Source organism: Pinus tabuliformis, chromosome 1_1 (genome assembly GCF_031772625.1).
Source record: "Pinus tabuliformis cultivar Carrire ecotype Pingquan chromosome 1_1, CPIR1, whole genome shotgun sequence".
NCBI lineage: Eukaryota > Viridiplantae > Streptophyta > Pinopsida > Pinales > Pinaceae > Pinus > Pinus tabuliformis.
Window position 1 is genome coordinate 354491818 of NC_142297.1, and position 16846 is coordinate 354508663.

The following is a 16846-nucleotide window of genomic DNA, read 5'->3' on the forward strand; positions in this document are numbered from 1 at the left end:
CGCCCCCCACCCAAGATACAAAGATAGAATTATAACATACCAGAATTTATACGCCAACCTCAAGCAGAGACCGACAACAGCTGGGTATTCCTCTCGCGTTTTCGGCATAGCGAACCTATAACGAACAAACTTAGGCTCCTTAAGAAGTTGAGGACCCGAGTTTATACACTGGATAAATGACCTTAACTCCACCTTCGCTCCCACTACTTGTAGGCACCAAGGATTATCAACTTTCACATCGTGGATCTGCCAAGATCTGTAATGCTACATATTATCACAGTGAATACGCGTGTGTGGGCATTCGGGTTACCACCCATCGTCCCAAAACATTAAAAGCTCTGTCATGTCAATTAAGCCCAAGCAGGCCTCCAATTGTCTCACACCTTGATCGGGGGTACTACTTCTTGTTAAAGGAGGGGATGAATATGAACTGGTTTTTAGCTCTTCTAAATAGGAAGGAGAAGAAGAGGAGGTTTTGACCTCCTCCTCATCATTTGTTCCAACTTCTTCTTCTTTATTTTTTGTAAGAGGGATTTTGTTAATATCCTTAGATGAAGACTTTTCCTCAATAATGAATTAATTTTCTTTGGAGACACTTGATATGGGATTAATTGATCAACTTGGGCCTCATCACCCATAACTTCTGCCTCTGGGGACATCAAAACTACATAACTATTACTAGAGGGAGGATGCTAATGAGATTCAGGTTTGTTAGCATGCGGCCTCTTAATCAAATGCTTCTTGTGTTTCCTTGTAATTAGTTTGAATGCTCCTTGTTCATCATTATTATGAAATATGACAAAGGATTAGAAGAAAGATGAGAAGTTGGAGCCTTAGGACAACAACTTGCAAAGTGCCAATGTTCATGACAAAAATTACATTTAAAGGGAGCTAGTTCATAATCCAAGACCTGAAGATGGGAACAACCATCCAAGTTAAGATGAATTGCCTTGGAAGGCCTTTTGAAAAATCCATTTCAATGCAAATTCTGGCATAAGAGAAGTTATACTCCTTATTCATATCACTAGAAATAAATCAACCCAATTTATCTCCTATTGCCTTGAAAATACCTTCACCCCAACAAAGAGGGGGAATATATGGCAATATGATCCACACTGGTGTAGAAGAAATTTCCATCATGGGATTGAAATCTAGGGACTAGTGAGTGAGAATCATTCCTTTAGTGCCCATGAAATAAGGTCCAAAATTGTAGGTCTGGTCCCTATCCTCTTTGTTTTTAAAAAGAAAGTCATAACACCCATTTCCACAATAGAAAATACTAATGGGCTTATTATTTGCCCAATTAACAAAGATCCATTCTAAAATAGAATTATAGCTAGGGCAAAAGCTAGTTAACTTACCAATCAACCCTCTTTCCTTCAATGTAGTCACATTCTTCTTCACAAAGGAGGAAAACCCCAAATTAAGAGAGGGAATTGACTCCACCTTTTTAACAAATCTGCTTGGGAGACCCATTGAATGATACCAACAACTCAAGAACCAGAGAAACACCACCATATCATAATTTAGTGGCAAGGAAAACCCCAATGGGTTGTGAACACACGAAAGAGGAAAAGAACATCCGACTTGATAGGAAATCGAGTAAGATAAAAATGAAGACAAACCTTGATTCAATGACGAAACTCCAAATTTATTATGAATACTGAAAAAATATGCACTCAACCACAATTGAAACCTCAAATCTACAACAAAATGATCAACATTATGGGGAAGAATAATGATGGCTAGGAAACCCTATTCGCTTGCTCCTGAGACATCTTCATTCCCTTCTTCTTTTTGGGATAGTGCCCCCTTAATGGGTATTGAGAACACCAAAACTCTTCAAGTCCAAAAAGATTAATCAAACATTAGTGGCCTTTCAAGATCAAACTTTCAAACTAAGCTTTAAGAACAATACCATTTTCCAAGACTTTTATTTACAAAACTAACTTTTCTTCTCTTTTTGGGTGTTGCTTTCTATTGTTGCCCCAACCTACTTGCACACACTTTATCTTTATCAATTGAGCTCTTGTAAACAAAACTGATTAATGAGCCCAATAGGATGATTTTAGAGTTTCGACTCTATACAACTTAAATGCCATTGACATGATTGTTCATATGCCCTAACATTTTTTGCAACAGTGACCTCAAAGGCTCTTAACAACATTTGAATCAACAAGATATAACTTCATATACTTAATGACAAACATCGTGATGATCATTGTGTTGGAATCACGATTGCCATTACACCAAAACCCGCAGGAGCTAGTAAATGGATGCATTGCCAGAGTTAACAGATCTTCGAGAGTTGGTTAAGCACATGTTGCAAAACACACAAGGAGTGGTAGATTATCCAATTCTCATCAATCTTTCCCCCATCACGAGTCGAGGGTGTTTCAAGCTTGAGACTTTGGCTCTGATATCACTTGTTGGAATCACAATTGCCATTACACCAAATCTCATAGGTGTTTATAAACAAACACATTGCCAAAGTTGACGGATCTTCGAGAGGCAATTAAGCACATGTCGTGAAACACATAGGTAGTGTTGGATTATCGAATGCCCAAGACATTATTTCGATTAACCAAACTACAATCATTTTGACTTAACTTCAGTCCATTGATTTCTAAAATAGGAAGCAAAACCATCTCAAAACCCACTAAATCATTGCTTATGAACATTTGTATAAATAATTTTTGCTTTTTAATTAAAATGTTTATTCTCATCTCAAAATATTAAATAAAATTAAGATATTATTCATTTTGATTAGAAACCCATAATTTTTTTAGCAAAAAGAAAATAAAAAAGAAAATAAGAGTTTAATTTTAATGTTTCATTACACATTCATACAGCTTGAGTGGGCCTAATGGTCAAGGGCATGTGTTTCCTCCTAAAAGGTCACAGGTTCAAAACTAGAGGGGGGTAGAGTATGTATGCCTTCGTGGACTTAGTAGTCAAATCATTACATGAAGTTGTGTCTCTTGTCCCACAAACAAGGGGGTCTCATACACCAATTTGGAAGTTGGGTTTCTTGTCCCACAAACTCATACACCAAGGTGGGTCTCTTGTCCCACAAACAAGGGGGTCTCATACACCAATTTGGTGTCTAGCTTCACTGTGACCTTAAGATTGGATAATAATAATAATAATAATATTTTGGAAATAAATAAAAGGCTTTTGAGAACCTTACCATTTTCCCAAGCATATTTGGCTTTGGGTTAGAATTGTATTTATAAATAATAATAATATTTTGGAAATACATGACTTTAAAATTGGATAATAATAATAATAATATTTTGGAAATAAATAAGAGGCTTTTGAGAACTTTACCATTTTCCCAAAGCATATTTCGCTTTGTGTTAGAATTGTATTTACAAATAATAATAATATTTTGGAAATAAATAAAAGGCTTTTGAAAACCTTACCATTTTCCCAAACACATTTGACTTTGTGTTAGAATTGTATTTACAAATATGTTTTGATTGATTAAAAAGTCTATATAACTATAGTTTAATGTAGTTATTTGATTTGTTTGGTTTAAAATATAAAGATATAATTTTAAGTTAGATTGTGATTTTTAGTTATTTATAAATTTAGTGCCTTGGCAAATTTTCTAAACCTAAATTATTTAAATTACACAATTTACATCTCAAACTATTTCTTACAACTTTTTTAACAAAATCAACCAAAAATATATAGAAAAAATTAAAACATCAAAAAATTAAATTACTCTATTATAAAATATTAATTGAAAGTTCAAACCCTCTTGTAAATTCAACTATCTATTTATTTATAATTTTTTATTTAAAAAAGTTCATACTAACATATTCATTTAATTAAATTAAATTAAAATTTTTCATTTAGTTAAATTAAAAACTAAAACTAACTTAGATCCATCTTGTTGACATTAAAATATATTTTTGTTTTAATTATCATATGCAATGAATTACATAGTGTAATATCAATAATACTATTTCTTGTCATCTTAATATTTTTTTTTTCTCGGTAAAAGCTAGCTAGTCTATTGTATTATATTTACAGGTAAATTTTACATGCAGTGAGACAGGCCATCCAGGCCCAGCAATGGCACCTTGGATGGCTTAGCTTGATGCAAAAAGCTCCCTCGCAGGGGCAGCATCTACAGGACTTTCCCAAATTCCTCCAAAGCTTGCTGAGGCAAAAGACCAAAAAGACCAAAATGACATGACTACACCAGAACATAGAACAGCGCTGAGCTAAACATGAACGAGACGGCCCGCGCAGGGGCTTCCATCAAAAACTGACTGTGAACCTTGTCCATCAAAGAACTTACAGTGGACCTTGTCCAAACGCGAGACCGATAGAAACAAGACAATATTAAGAACTGAAAATAAACAAACACAGTGACGAGCAGTACCCAAGTACCCGCAGAGACCGTTAGCTTAGAACAGAGCCGAGAGAGAAAGGCGTGTGCTGGAACGTGCATCTGAGGATCATTCTTCGGTCTCTTCTTCCACGATGTGGCTCCAACCTTGGCCCTCAGGGATCCCTTCCCCCATGGCCCATGGATCCTTTGCGGTGGCCTGAGGTTCCAGCTCCGGGGGATGAGAAGGGGCTTGCTGGATCGCTTTCCCAGAGGAGCCCGCCTCAATTGGTGGCTGCAATACAGGACTCTCCTCCCCATTGCCCTCTGGAGGTGGCTCAGCCATAACTGGCAGCATTCCACCTTCATTTCCCTCAGGAGCTTTAGTAAAGAGGACTGAAATATGAGCACTGATACCTGCATTATCCTTTGAGCTGCCCAAGGTGAACACGACTGAGCCGAAAGCGGGAAGCACTGGTTCCCCTTCACTTGAGCTGCCAACCTCCATAAACTGCCCGGCTTGGAGTGGTGTGGCTCTTGCCCTCCTGTGGCAATAGCAGCAACAACAGTGATGGTGCTCATCCGCTGCAGGGTGGCGAGAGGATGCACCTCGCCCAGGACCCCTTCTGCTTGGTTGCCGCTCTCGCAGTTTTGCCATGGACGTCCCAATGCCTTCTTCTTGCTCCTGAAGTGTATAGTAATAATAAGTACAGTGCGGACCTTGCCCCAAACCGCACGCAGGCGTAACGACCACCAAACAGATTTTGCCTGAGGGAAAAATTTCACTCCACGCCTCCAATTTACCTCGATTGCCCTTAAATTGCCGCTCCCACCTGAGGCAATTGCTTGAGTTACAGCGACGGAATGCAGTGACTGCGTATTGAGGTGGCAGAGCGCCCACCCGTTCAGAGATCCTCTGTGCCTGCACCGCCCCGTCTTCTCCATACAAATGAACTTGCATCGATCCATCTTCCCCTTGAAAACTCGCATCATTCCCTCGATGTGAGCACACATTAACTGCGACCTGCATCCCCATCGTTTCACTCTGCTTGGCATTGAATGCCTAGAGCGCGGGCGACTGAACAATATACTTTGGCGGCGAAACACCATTACATTCTGTTGCTAGCACGGGGCGGCACATGCTGGGCATGTGGCTCGTCCCCATCTGACGTGCCATCACCCGCATCCGGGGCTTGTCATCTCAATATTAAGTAGTAAAGAAATTACATTTTTTTTGTAATAAAAATTAAATTAACTTTTTTTACTCATCTCCATTTCTTCGTCATATTAAAAAGTATTTTTTATTTTTTTATTTTTTATCTCTATATAAAATTAAGATGCAAATTAAAATATTTTAATCATGACCAATATTAATTTAATTTAATTTATTATTTTACTATTTTTACATAAACATTTCTCCCCAACTAAATTAGAAACAACCTATAAAAATGACAATAAGTTATTTCGCTCCACTGAATGCGACTGTCCAAATAAATACATTCACCAGATTTTAAAGAGTCAATAATGCAATTAACGTAAAGTTTTTTCCGAATCTTTTTTTAGGCCTCCATGTTGAGGAAGTGCCCTGAAACAAAACCTCCGCTTAATGTCAGCTGATTCATCACACACATTCATAAATATTTGAAATAAGTCGTTATCCTAAGAACCGTGATCCTTTTCCCCCACTGATCTGGGACCCACACTCTTTCAGTTTTATTTGAAAAATCAAAGGGGCACACGACTTGCCCATAACATATTGTTATGGTTTTGATTAATTTAGTTAAAGTGATAACATTCATTAAAAGTCAGTATATTAAAATTATTTTATTTATTATTTTAAGAGTTTTATTTAATTATTATTATTTTAAATATTTTAATTATTATTTTAAGAGTTTTATTTTTAAATATCCGTACTTGAGCGATTTTTAATAAAGCGACTGTTTTTTTAATAATATTTAGCAAGTTCAAGGTCGTAGGTTTAAATAGGTGGAAAGCGAGTGTTATATTTTTTATCATCTAAATTCAATTCAAGTTGTTATATGAGAAGAGAATGGTAGGTAACCTCGCAATAAAATGCAACAATAATAATTCAAATAATTTGAAAGCAAATTTTACACTCCACCTTATAAAAGTTAAAAAGAGTGAACATCCCCCCCCCCCCAAAAAAACCTTCACTACAACCCCCCTTAGATATGTACCTAGAAATCTTGAACCTCTAGAGTCACAAGTTCTTTCTGATACAAACATGTATCTAGAAATCTTGAACCTCTCGAGTCACAAGGGTCCCATACTGACTTAGAACACTCGGTTGACTGCCCCATAAACATTACATTGACTACCCCTATAAACTTCTTTTAAGTGCAGCCTACATTATATTTAATTAAAAGATAACTTGTTAAAACAACTCTTCACTAAACTTTTATCTTGCGGCGAAGAAAGGGAACAGCTGCAAAGTCCTCGAGCCGGCAAACTGCAATTGGATCGACCATGGCACCTCCGCAGGATCCAATTGCGAATGTGCAGACATCATCAGAAGGTGAAGAACGTGCCATTTCCAGCGTTCTCATGTACATAGGTATGTGGATTATAATTTTCCTCATGAATCGGCGGGATTCTAACCCTAGACGTCAAATTTGCAGTACTTGCAGTTGAAGCTTTAAATAAGTTTGATGATGTTTTTGTTTAAAATCTTTGTTCAGCCATGCAGGCAGAAGCCCTTCCTTTAGTAAGCAAGTTTTCTTTCGGAGATCGAAGATTCAGTGTGAGCTTCTTTTATCTTTGTTTCTGTACACTGTAAGCTGTGCTTTGACTTATCTGGAATTCTGTAGATCTTTTAAGCGAAAGTTTATATTTATTGACAATTTGTTTTTACGGTCCTTGGAGTTTCCATGTATCTAACTTTCTTTGCCATGAATCGCTGCTTAGAATAGGTTTCATTTTGATTAAAATCTTCATAATTACTTCGTTTTCTCAAATTTGCGTTGACATCGCTGCTTAAGGTCCGTATATTAGAAATAAATGATGCAATTCTCTGCGTAGCTTTTACTCTGTATACGGTTTAATTTTTGCTCATATAGTCATGATTCTGTTCATTTCTGTTGGCCATGTTATCCGGTTTCATATTTCCTTTTTATCTTTCTCTCGATCTTTTTTTTACCCGTCCTTTTTGACGTTTTTATATTTTTGTTTTTTTATTATCAAAATTGCTGTGGCTTTGTAGATTGCCTTAAATGCTTCCAGGTTGATTAAATTACCTTAATGTCACTCATCGGGTACGGCAAAACACATATACTGTGTTTAAATTGCTGCAGCTTGGCAGATTTCCTATATCTCTAGATAAATTTCCTTGAATGCTTCCGGATTCTTTAAAGTACCTTAGAGTATTAAGTACCCTAGAGTCGCTTTGTCGGACACTTCAAAGCACATATGCGAGTCAAATACAGCTTTATATGGGGCCATTCTCTTCAGCAAATCTCGAGCTTCCGACCGACTTGTCAGAGATGCAGATAGAATCTTAATGTTTTTCAAGGTTTTCGGGAAAATACGTGTTATGTCAAGGTTCCGGAGCAAGAATTAATAGCAAGTCTATCTGTTGTTTAAGGTTTGCCGTTTCCTATTGTACCACTTTCTAATAAAACCACATATGCCATTTCGGACAGCCCTATGTTTCCAATAACAATTTTTTAACAGATTTTATTATTATGGCCAGCTCTAACTTTCTTAAACTAGATCGGAATGAAGCACAGAACTTAGTTAAATCTACTTGGCTACTCTAATAGAATCGCCTAATAAAAGTTTGTGTGGTAGATTACATAACTAAAACTTATTTTAGTGAAAGGAGCTGTGTTAAATGGCCCTTTTTACAGATCGGATTTACCAGAAAGGCTGTTTAATTGGGTGCTTCGAAGCAAAAATGTTTTTCCCTTGAAAATTTTGTTAAAAATCATGGCCTGGAAAATTTCCATTTTCTGCGGTTTTTTTCAATTCCCGCTTGTTTGATTTTTTCTCCATGTTTTCTACTTGGTGAACTTCTCCCAGTTCACCAGAAAGGTTGTTTAATTTGGCGATTCGGAGCAAAACTATTATTTACTTAAATTCTTTTTGTGAAAAATCATGGCCTAATTTTTTTTTCCTTTTTCTATTTTGTCCCATGTGGATGTTGTCGATTTTATGTCCAGTTCTTAATTTTGCTCGATTTTCGCTACCTGGCGATTTTTTCCCATTTCCTCCACTAATTATTTGGATGTCTTCCTTTTTATCTTTTTCACCCTTTCCCCATTATTGCTGTACACTACCTTTTCGCACCGTTGTTAGTAAAATTGTTCGAGTAAGCCTCTGTAAGTAAGTAAATTTGTTAATGTCAAATAAAACTTAATTTAATAGGCAGTGGAAAGGTGGTGCTAGAAAACAGAAACTCAAACCTGCATTACATCCCCTCCATGATGAATTTTGAGTCACCAATTCTACGCACTTCGATACCTACAGCATATGGATTTGCCAAGTTGAATGTGTGTATATTAAAATTGAATTCCTTCCGAGTCATTGGCATACAATTTTCTCAATTTCCTGGTGTAATTTATTATAAGGAACTTATTTATTCAGTTTCGGAATGCAGTTACTTTTACGTTCGATTCAAATTAGAAATTGGTGTACAGAAAACAATAATTGCAAAAGATCATAATCTTCTCGCCATCATTCTTGCACAGAGGGAAACAGAAAAAAACAAAGTTGTGTTGATTTAAATGCAATAGTGATAGCATCTATGAAACTAATTGTTCTTTAGAATCCAGGTTGATTGTACAGGATCGAAAACAGCAGCCTTACTATCTTACAGGTCTAAAATGAAAGAAACGTCATCATATGAGATCAGATAGGCTAGACACATCCTACTTCTATGTTTATCATCAGTTGCATATATTGTGGTTGTTTTCCCTTGTCTTGTAACCTGCTCCAAAAGCTTCCAGTATCACTGATGTCCTTTTCAATTACCTTTCTTCTTACTAGTTGGATGCTGTACCTAAACTTGGGGTTGATCTGAAGAGTGGTATACTTTGTACCCTGAGAACTGTTATATTTCCATGAACCCAATACCTCGCAATTAATTTCTAGCAAATTTATTACGGATCGACTGAATAAAAGCACAACTGAATTCTTAATGTAAACATGCAGTGGAAGCAAAATGATAACCAATCTCAATCACACATTAGACACACACAAATTCTATCCAGTCAACAGTTACTCATTAACTCAATCTCAGAACCTACTTGGGGTTCCTTACTGGGAAAATGGCCCTCAGAGGAATTTACATATACAAAAATACCCTGGATTTGATATGGTAAATCAAGCCCTAGATCCATCCTTTGGATCTTCCTTGCTGCTTCATGCACTTTCCTTAGAGCTAGGACACATGAGTATCTCACTCCTCACTTGAGGAAATCTGTTTCCTCCCTTGGCCTAGCCCTTCTCTTATAAGCTTGAGCTATGAATGAATCCACGACCCTAATCTCCAAAGTGATTGATGCTATGAATGAATCCACGACCCTAATCTCCAAAGTGATTGATGGTTGAGATTAGGTCTCACCTTATTTGAGATTGAAGATTGAGATTTGTTTAATTTACTAATGCAAATAACCTTTGTATTCGACTCAATTTATCTCATAAAAGAATTACTTTATTTATTAAAGTAATTACTAGGTTCAAGGGTCCATTAGGCGACTTTTACATGCTTAGACACTTAAGTTTGTGCAAAAGTACATGCCCGATCTACAAACATCAACACTCCCTCTTATTGAGGTGTTGGGACATGCTCTAATGTTAAGGAACCAAGAGCATAGAACGAATAACAAAGTCTAATAAAAATTAAGCAAAAGAGAAAATAACACTCCAAGATGATGGGTGGTGTCTAGAGACACTGTTATATCATTAAGCACAATGCATTATGATCGAAACATCACAAATCATAGTGAACAATGATGAAAATACAATTTATTTGATCCGTAGGCTCCTTTATTTATAGGTACCAAATCTAACAACCTTCCTTGAAATGTGGAGGATTAGGTCCAATGGTGAGGCTTAACCATTACAACTGGTTTTGGTAAATTTGTGTTATCTCGTCGGTTATTTTCATGTTGATTAGTTGATTGTCCAAGTTGATTTGACGATCTAGTTGATTCCTATGACCACTCCATCGTTTGTGCCACAAGGCGATCATTTGACTGACTATCTAGTGTTAGTCAATCCTTTGACTGCCTTTATCTCATAAAATAATTACTTAATTATTAATGTAATTACTAAGGTTCAAGGGTCCATTAGGCGACTTTTTCATGCCCAGACACTTAGGCTTGTGCAGAAGAACTTGCCGGAGCTACAATCATCAACATACCCTCTTAGCGATGGAGGTACTTCTACCACTTGGAGCTGGCTCCGTTCCTAGAACATTGTCCCGCACTGCATTCACTACCATGGTTGCTCCCTTTGGATTGGAAGCCTTCCTTGCCACTTGGTTCATAATTTTTTCGAAGGCCTACTGTTTTTGAATTGGCTAAGTTGCTCCTAGAAGCCTGTTGCTCTTGAATATCCTATAAATTCATCACATAACATGAGACCTTCTTGACAAACTTGGAAGGATCTGCTGACTAGTCCTTCCATCTTGAACCTAAAGGCTTACTCTATCTACTCTCTTCAACCTTCAGAACTTCTCGTTCCTTGTTCTCTGTCATTGTCCTACTGCTTGCCATTTCTTAAATAGGCTAGCCGTTTAGCTTGTACAAGTTGCCCACTTTAACTCCAATTATGTGGCCATTGTCAAAGCTAGATGAATCTAATCAGTGCCTGCCCATCATGGAACACTACAACAAATCCCTCCTTCTCTATCATAGAGATTGATGCAAACTTCTATTGAGTTATGGCACCTATAACACGTCCTTCACTTTCAACACACCTCTTGACTCAAGTTCGTTTATCACTGTCCCAACTCTCTTCATTGCATGTTTGATATCATCACCAAACCCCACATGCATCTCTTAGTCCTTATTTGTTAGGCTATCAAACAACTTTTGTGCTCTTGTCATATGACAATAAGTGCTGGTATGGTGCTTGAGGAAAGGTAGGAAATAAGTGTGAATTTCGTCTCACACTTCCTAACTCTTCCACCCGAGGTTTTGCCAACACAACAACAACTGACTTCATATCCTTTTGGTCCTTCTTCTTCTTTAGACACTTGATCTTAGTGAAGTCCTTCTTCTTCAACTATGAGGTCGATTCCTCACTCTCACTGCTCGAACCTTTTTCTTTGCTCTTCATTGCCTAACTGGCAAGAGTAAGATTCTCATGATCACTCTTGTGCTAGCTTCTTCATAATGATTCCTATTGAATCTCCTCTTGGATGAAATCATCCCACAATCTATCCCAATCAAGAAGTTTTTCTCATGCCACAATGTCCTCAATGAAAGGAACCCATGACTTGGTGAATCAAGGTCATCCCTACCATCTCTTGATCTGACACAGCCTCCCCAACTGCAACCAACTCATAACGAACTTGTGTGATCTTGGTGAGGTGAGAAATTGCTATGTTTGATTTGGTCATCTTGGTGTTCCTGAGCTTTTCTCCCAACATCATCTACCTGATGGTATTTTCTCTTTGGTATAACTTTGTTAGAGCCTCTCACATCTCGCTTCTTGTATTCTTCTTGGATAGTGAGGAATCAAATGATCCTTCACTGCATCCAAGATAATTCTTCTGGCTTTCATTCCTTTTGATTGTAGATGGCCAGATCTACGACATCTGTAGGTGGGGTGAGTTTGGTATTAGCAAACTCCGATATGCCATTCTCCATGATAATCAGTGAAACTCTTGGCTTCTAGGGAATGAAGTTACAGGCACCCTCCAACTTGCCCTCAAACCTTAAACTGGTTGCTGAAATATCCAAATCAGAAACTCAATTGAAAAGATTTACTTGGTCCTTTAGGCATCCATGAAATTAATTTGCTGCCAAGCCCTTGACTGGTACGGTCTCCCTTTCTACCTACAAAGGTTGACCTCCACCAATCTTGTTGGCAAACTTGGTACTGTCCTTTGTACCTTGTAAAATTTGGCTGTTGTGACTGCTGGTGGCTGCATCCACTTCTCATGGTCTCTTATGCGGATGTTTGCTGTAAACCCCACTTGTAGCATCTACAGGTGGGTTCTTACGCTGACACCTGAACCCACACACCTGCTGCACTGGCTGTCATTGTGCTATACCCACACTGTAGCCTATGCCTCTGCTGCACTTATGCTGCATGCTGAGTCGCTGACACCTTTTCTGTGCGTTTGTGGCTCTACCTTGTTGACCCACACTTTAATGGCGGATCAATCGTTGGGTCTGGCATCAGTGACCAACCGCGGCTCTCTTGAGTTTTGTTGCATCCCTACGCTGATGGATGGCTCCAATCTGCAGTCGTGTCTCGCTGGTCGTGCCTGTCCACTCTTTCCTGTGCCTCCCAAAGTCCTCTGCCTTCTTCTGTGCCTGGGATGCTTTTGGGTAGGCTTGGTTTGCCGCCCTTTTGCCCCGTGATTTTGTTGGTTGGCTATGGCTTTGGACTACTATCGACCTCCTGTGGCTACGAGTTGCTGCTACGGTTCCTCACATCTGCGGTGTCACTTCCTCGTCAATTCGTTGTTGCGGATCAAGATTGTTCACTAATCTTGCCAGTTGGGCTTGTGTCTTGCAGGTCCACTCCAATGACACTCTGTTGCAGGCCCTTGTTGTTGGTTTGTTGGCCCTATAATCCCTGTTCCTGTGCAGTGGCTCAGATTACGTGCACATGTCTATCTGCTGGCTGCCAGGCCTTGTCAGCCTAGTGGCTGGCGGTTGACCACCACCAAACAAAATCCCCCTTTTTTATTTTTATTGCCTTCAGCCTGTCGGCCAACGCCCCTTTTTTCCTTCAGCTACGTATTAAAAATTTGCTTATTTTCTGCCTTGATTTTCTTGGCGGCTGTATGATTGTAATGCGTCATATGTCATACGGTCTCTGGTTCTCAACTTGCAAATATTATGCATCGTACAGTTACTGGCCAAACCCTGCTTGGCCTTTGGATGCTTGTACATACTTGGCACTTGAACATTCGGAGATGGTTTCTTAGAGGCTAAGCTCTGATACTATGTTAAATTTCCATGAACCTAGTACCTAGCAATTAATTCCAAGTAGATTTATCGCAGATCTATTGGATAAAAACACAACTGGATTTTTGACGTAAACATTCAATGGAAACAAAATGATAACCAGTATCAATTACACATTATCGCACACAAAGATTCTGATCTTCTTTAGATCAATCTCAAAACCTACTCAGGCTCCTTTGCTGGGAAAATGGCCCTCAGAGGAATTGACATATACAACAATACCCTAGATCTGATCCACCAGATAAAGCCCTGGATCCATCCTCGATCTGCTTGATCTGGATCTCCCTTGCTGTTCCATGCACTTTTCTCGGACCTGGGACACATAAGTATCTTACTCTTCACTTGAGAAGATATCTTTCCAACGTCTTCTGCCACTGTGTGGTGTGTCTTCTCCCTTGGTGTGGCCCTTCTTTTATAAGCTTGAATTATGACCGAATCTACAACCCTAATATCTAAAGTAATTGACAGCTGAGATTAGATCTCGTTTCACTTGAGATCGATGGTTGAGATTTATCTAATTTACTAATGCAAATAACCTTTACATTGTATTAGATTAAACTCACATTGTCTCATAAAGGAATTACTTTAATTTTTAAAGTAATTACTAAGGTTCAAGGGCCCATTAGGTGACTTCTGCATGCTAGACATTTACGTCTGTGGAAAAGTACCTACCTGAGCTACAAACTTTAACAAGAACATATGCTGTATGATAACTTTGGGAAACATAAAATTTCTTTTTGTAGCAATAACATTCTTTGTGGAAGAATTACCCTGTGGGAAATTCCTCTCTTCTTCCCTGAATGCCTGGATGAAAGGTAGATCAATTGCCTGCCACAGAAGTGACTGGTAACCCACATGACCCAACAATAAGCGATTCCATGACCTTTGGCAGGGTCGTGCAGAAGCGCTTGTAGCATGAAAACGTGTACACCAATGTTTCCCTTTAAAAGTGACAAAGTTTACACAGCTGAGAAATAGGAAGACATAACCAATTAATCTTCCCTGACAACAACCAAAAAGCAGAGTAATAAGTGTAATAAATCTAAAATCAAAGATGGTTATCTTACATTAGTGATGTAGGTACAAAATGGGACAAAGTTATTCTTTTTAAGGAGATGCTGTAATTGTGCATCTACTGTCCAAAATTGCAGTTTATGCTCATTAGGTGGCTACTTTTTCCTTTCTTGTATTTGCCAATTTCCATGTCTGAGAATTTCCTCTGTTAGAATACCAAGCTGTCAATTTATTTTGCTGTGTTGTACTGAGGTGCCCAGATTTCCAGTCTCGGACTCTCTCATTGCATCATTGCACCTATGATATTGTGATATCTATTTTGGTTAGACCTAGTGACGTGTAGCTAGACACTTATCTGTGATGTACCTTTTTTTCCCTCTACTTTCAGTATTTACTATTACCTGGGAGTTGCTTTTTGCTCTCCCACATTGTATTCCAACAGGATGTATTTTTGAGTCCCATTGACCTACTTTTGTGGTCATTTGTTTTACAATTAATAAAATTATCTTATCTTATCTATCTAGGATTTTTATGTCATAAATAAACTATGAACTCAGCTTGAGTGTTACTTCAAAGCTTTCTATTGCATAACATTTTGTCCGTCTGCTGTTGTATTTTTTTGGGAATGCTACATATATTATTTCAAAGATTAAACCAGGCATCATTCAATCAGAAACTTACATCACATGAACAACAAGGATACTGGGAAAAACTTACCCTAAAAAAGCGAAGAATGCAAGCACATATGAGCCTGGGCACCAAGAGAAAGGGACTTGAAGTCACTGAGTTTGACTCTCACAACTGGATCTAGCACTTGCATAAAAATTTAAAATCTCTCAAATCTGCTCGGCTACAAAGGGGTTCCTTCTAAAAAGTAACTTTACATTGATGCTTCCACAGAAAGCCAATAACAATCAACTGTACTGAATGCCACAGGGATTTGGCAACTGCCTCGGACCATCAAAATGTCAACCAGAAGAGTATATTTCCACAAAAGTGAGGCAGTGAAGAAGTGAAATTCAGTTTGAAACTGTGCCCAAAATACTTCAGTTATCCGAAATCAACCGCCTATCTTCTTTCTACTTACTCTCTTTCCATTGGCTTTGAACTTGTTTTTCAAGGCTACGTCATCTTTATGTGTTGTCTATGAAAGCTCTAGTCTTGTACTTATTGGACCCCTCATTGTTTTTAATTCTATTAGATGCACACCCTACTGCACAAGGTTCTCCTGGAAAAATTCAGAAGGAGGCAGTTCTTATGTTATTAGTACCTTGTACATGTTTGAACAATGTTGTCTAATTGGTTGTAGACTCTGGAACAATCTGTGTTTTTTGTGGCATATTCCTAATACAGTGCTGTCTGTCATATTTTTTCTTTGCCATCTAATTGTATATTTGGTTTCTTGGTTTACACGTAGAAGTTTGACGACACACAAGTAGACCATCTTTTATATTCCGAATTCATTTTGTAGGTTTTCTTGAATTGAGTTTGAGTTACATTTCTGTAAATGAGTGTGCCAGTGCATGTGCATACTGTTTTATGTGAAATTATACATTATGTTTCTTACTGCCTGTACAGGTTTCCAAAGGGTGCCCCTTGGATTAGATACCATGGAACATACAAAGATCTTGAAATTAATATTGTTATTCCAGGAAAGGATACAATATTTGGTAAGTTTGTTGTTGTAGCTATAAAGATTATCTTTCAGCTTGAGCTTTCAATGTAACAAGTAAACTTATTATTATGGAAGGTTGGATATGCTTTAACAGTCCCACAGACAGTATCGTTGTATACTGGTCTTCGTTGCCCCATTGGGAGCTTTAGGTCCTTTGCATATGCTGTCAAAATTACTTTGTTAGTTGGTTTTGTTGGTCCTCAGATGGCAGGAAATTCTGACCATAACCTGATATATATATATATATATATATATATATATATATATATGTTTCTTGTTGCAGGCATTGATAGTGTTGGAACAGTAACGGCAGCTCTTGTGACTTATGCTTCAGTACAGGCTCTAAAGCCCGATATTATTTTAAATGTAGGCACTGCTGGTGGCTTCAAGGTACTGAACACACTGCTTTTCCAAACCATTTTAGACCTCTATTTCATTTATCATTTGTCAACTTGCCCTGTCAACTTCTTTCAATGTGCTGCCTGTTTTGATTTGAATATGAAGCAGCCTATACTCATCCTTTAATATGTATACCTTCTCCAGAAAAATTCTGAGGTTCCAGCTCGTATCTTATTAGAATGTGTGGGCATACATTATTTACATGTTCTTATAAGGAAGAGAATTTTAATTCCTTGACTCTCATAAAAC

General features: G+C 38.0%; 1 pseudogene across 1 annotated transcript in view; it reads left to right on the forward strand.

Annotated features, from left to right (window-relative positions):
• Nucleotides 1-6695: 6695 nt before the first annotated feature.
• Nucleotides 6696-16846, forward strand: part of LOC149213052 (5'-methylthioadenosine nucleosidase-like) — a 61698-nt pseudogene continuing 51547 nt past the window's right edge. Inside the window, exons 1-4 of the transcript XR_016250788.1 lie at nucleotides 6696-6917; nucleotides 7042-7103; nucleotides 16102-16193; nucleotides 16482-16588. The product of XR_016250788.1 is annotated as a 5'-methylthioadenosine nucleosidase-like (transcript). The remainder of the gene's footprint in view (nucleotides 6918-7041; nucleotides 7104-16101; nucleotides 16194-16481; nucleotides 16589-16846) is intronic.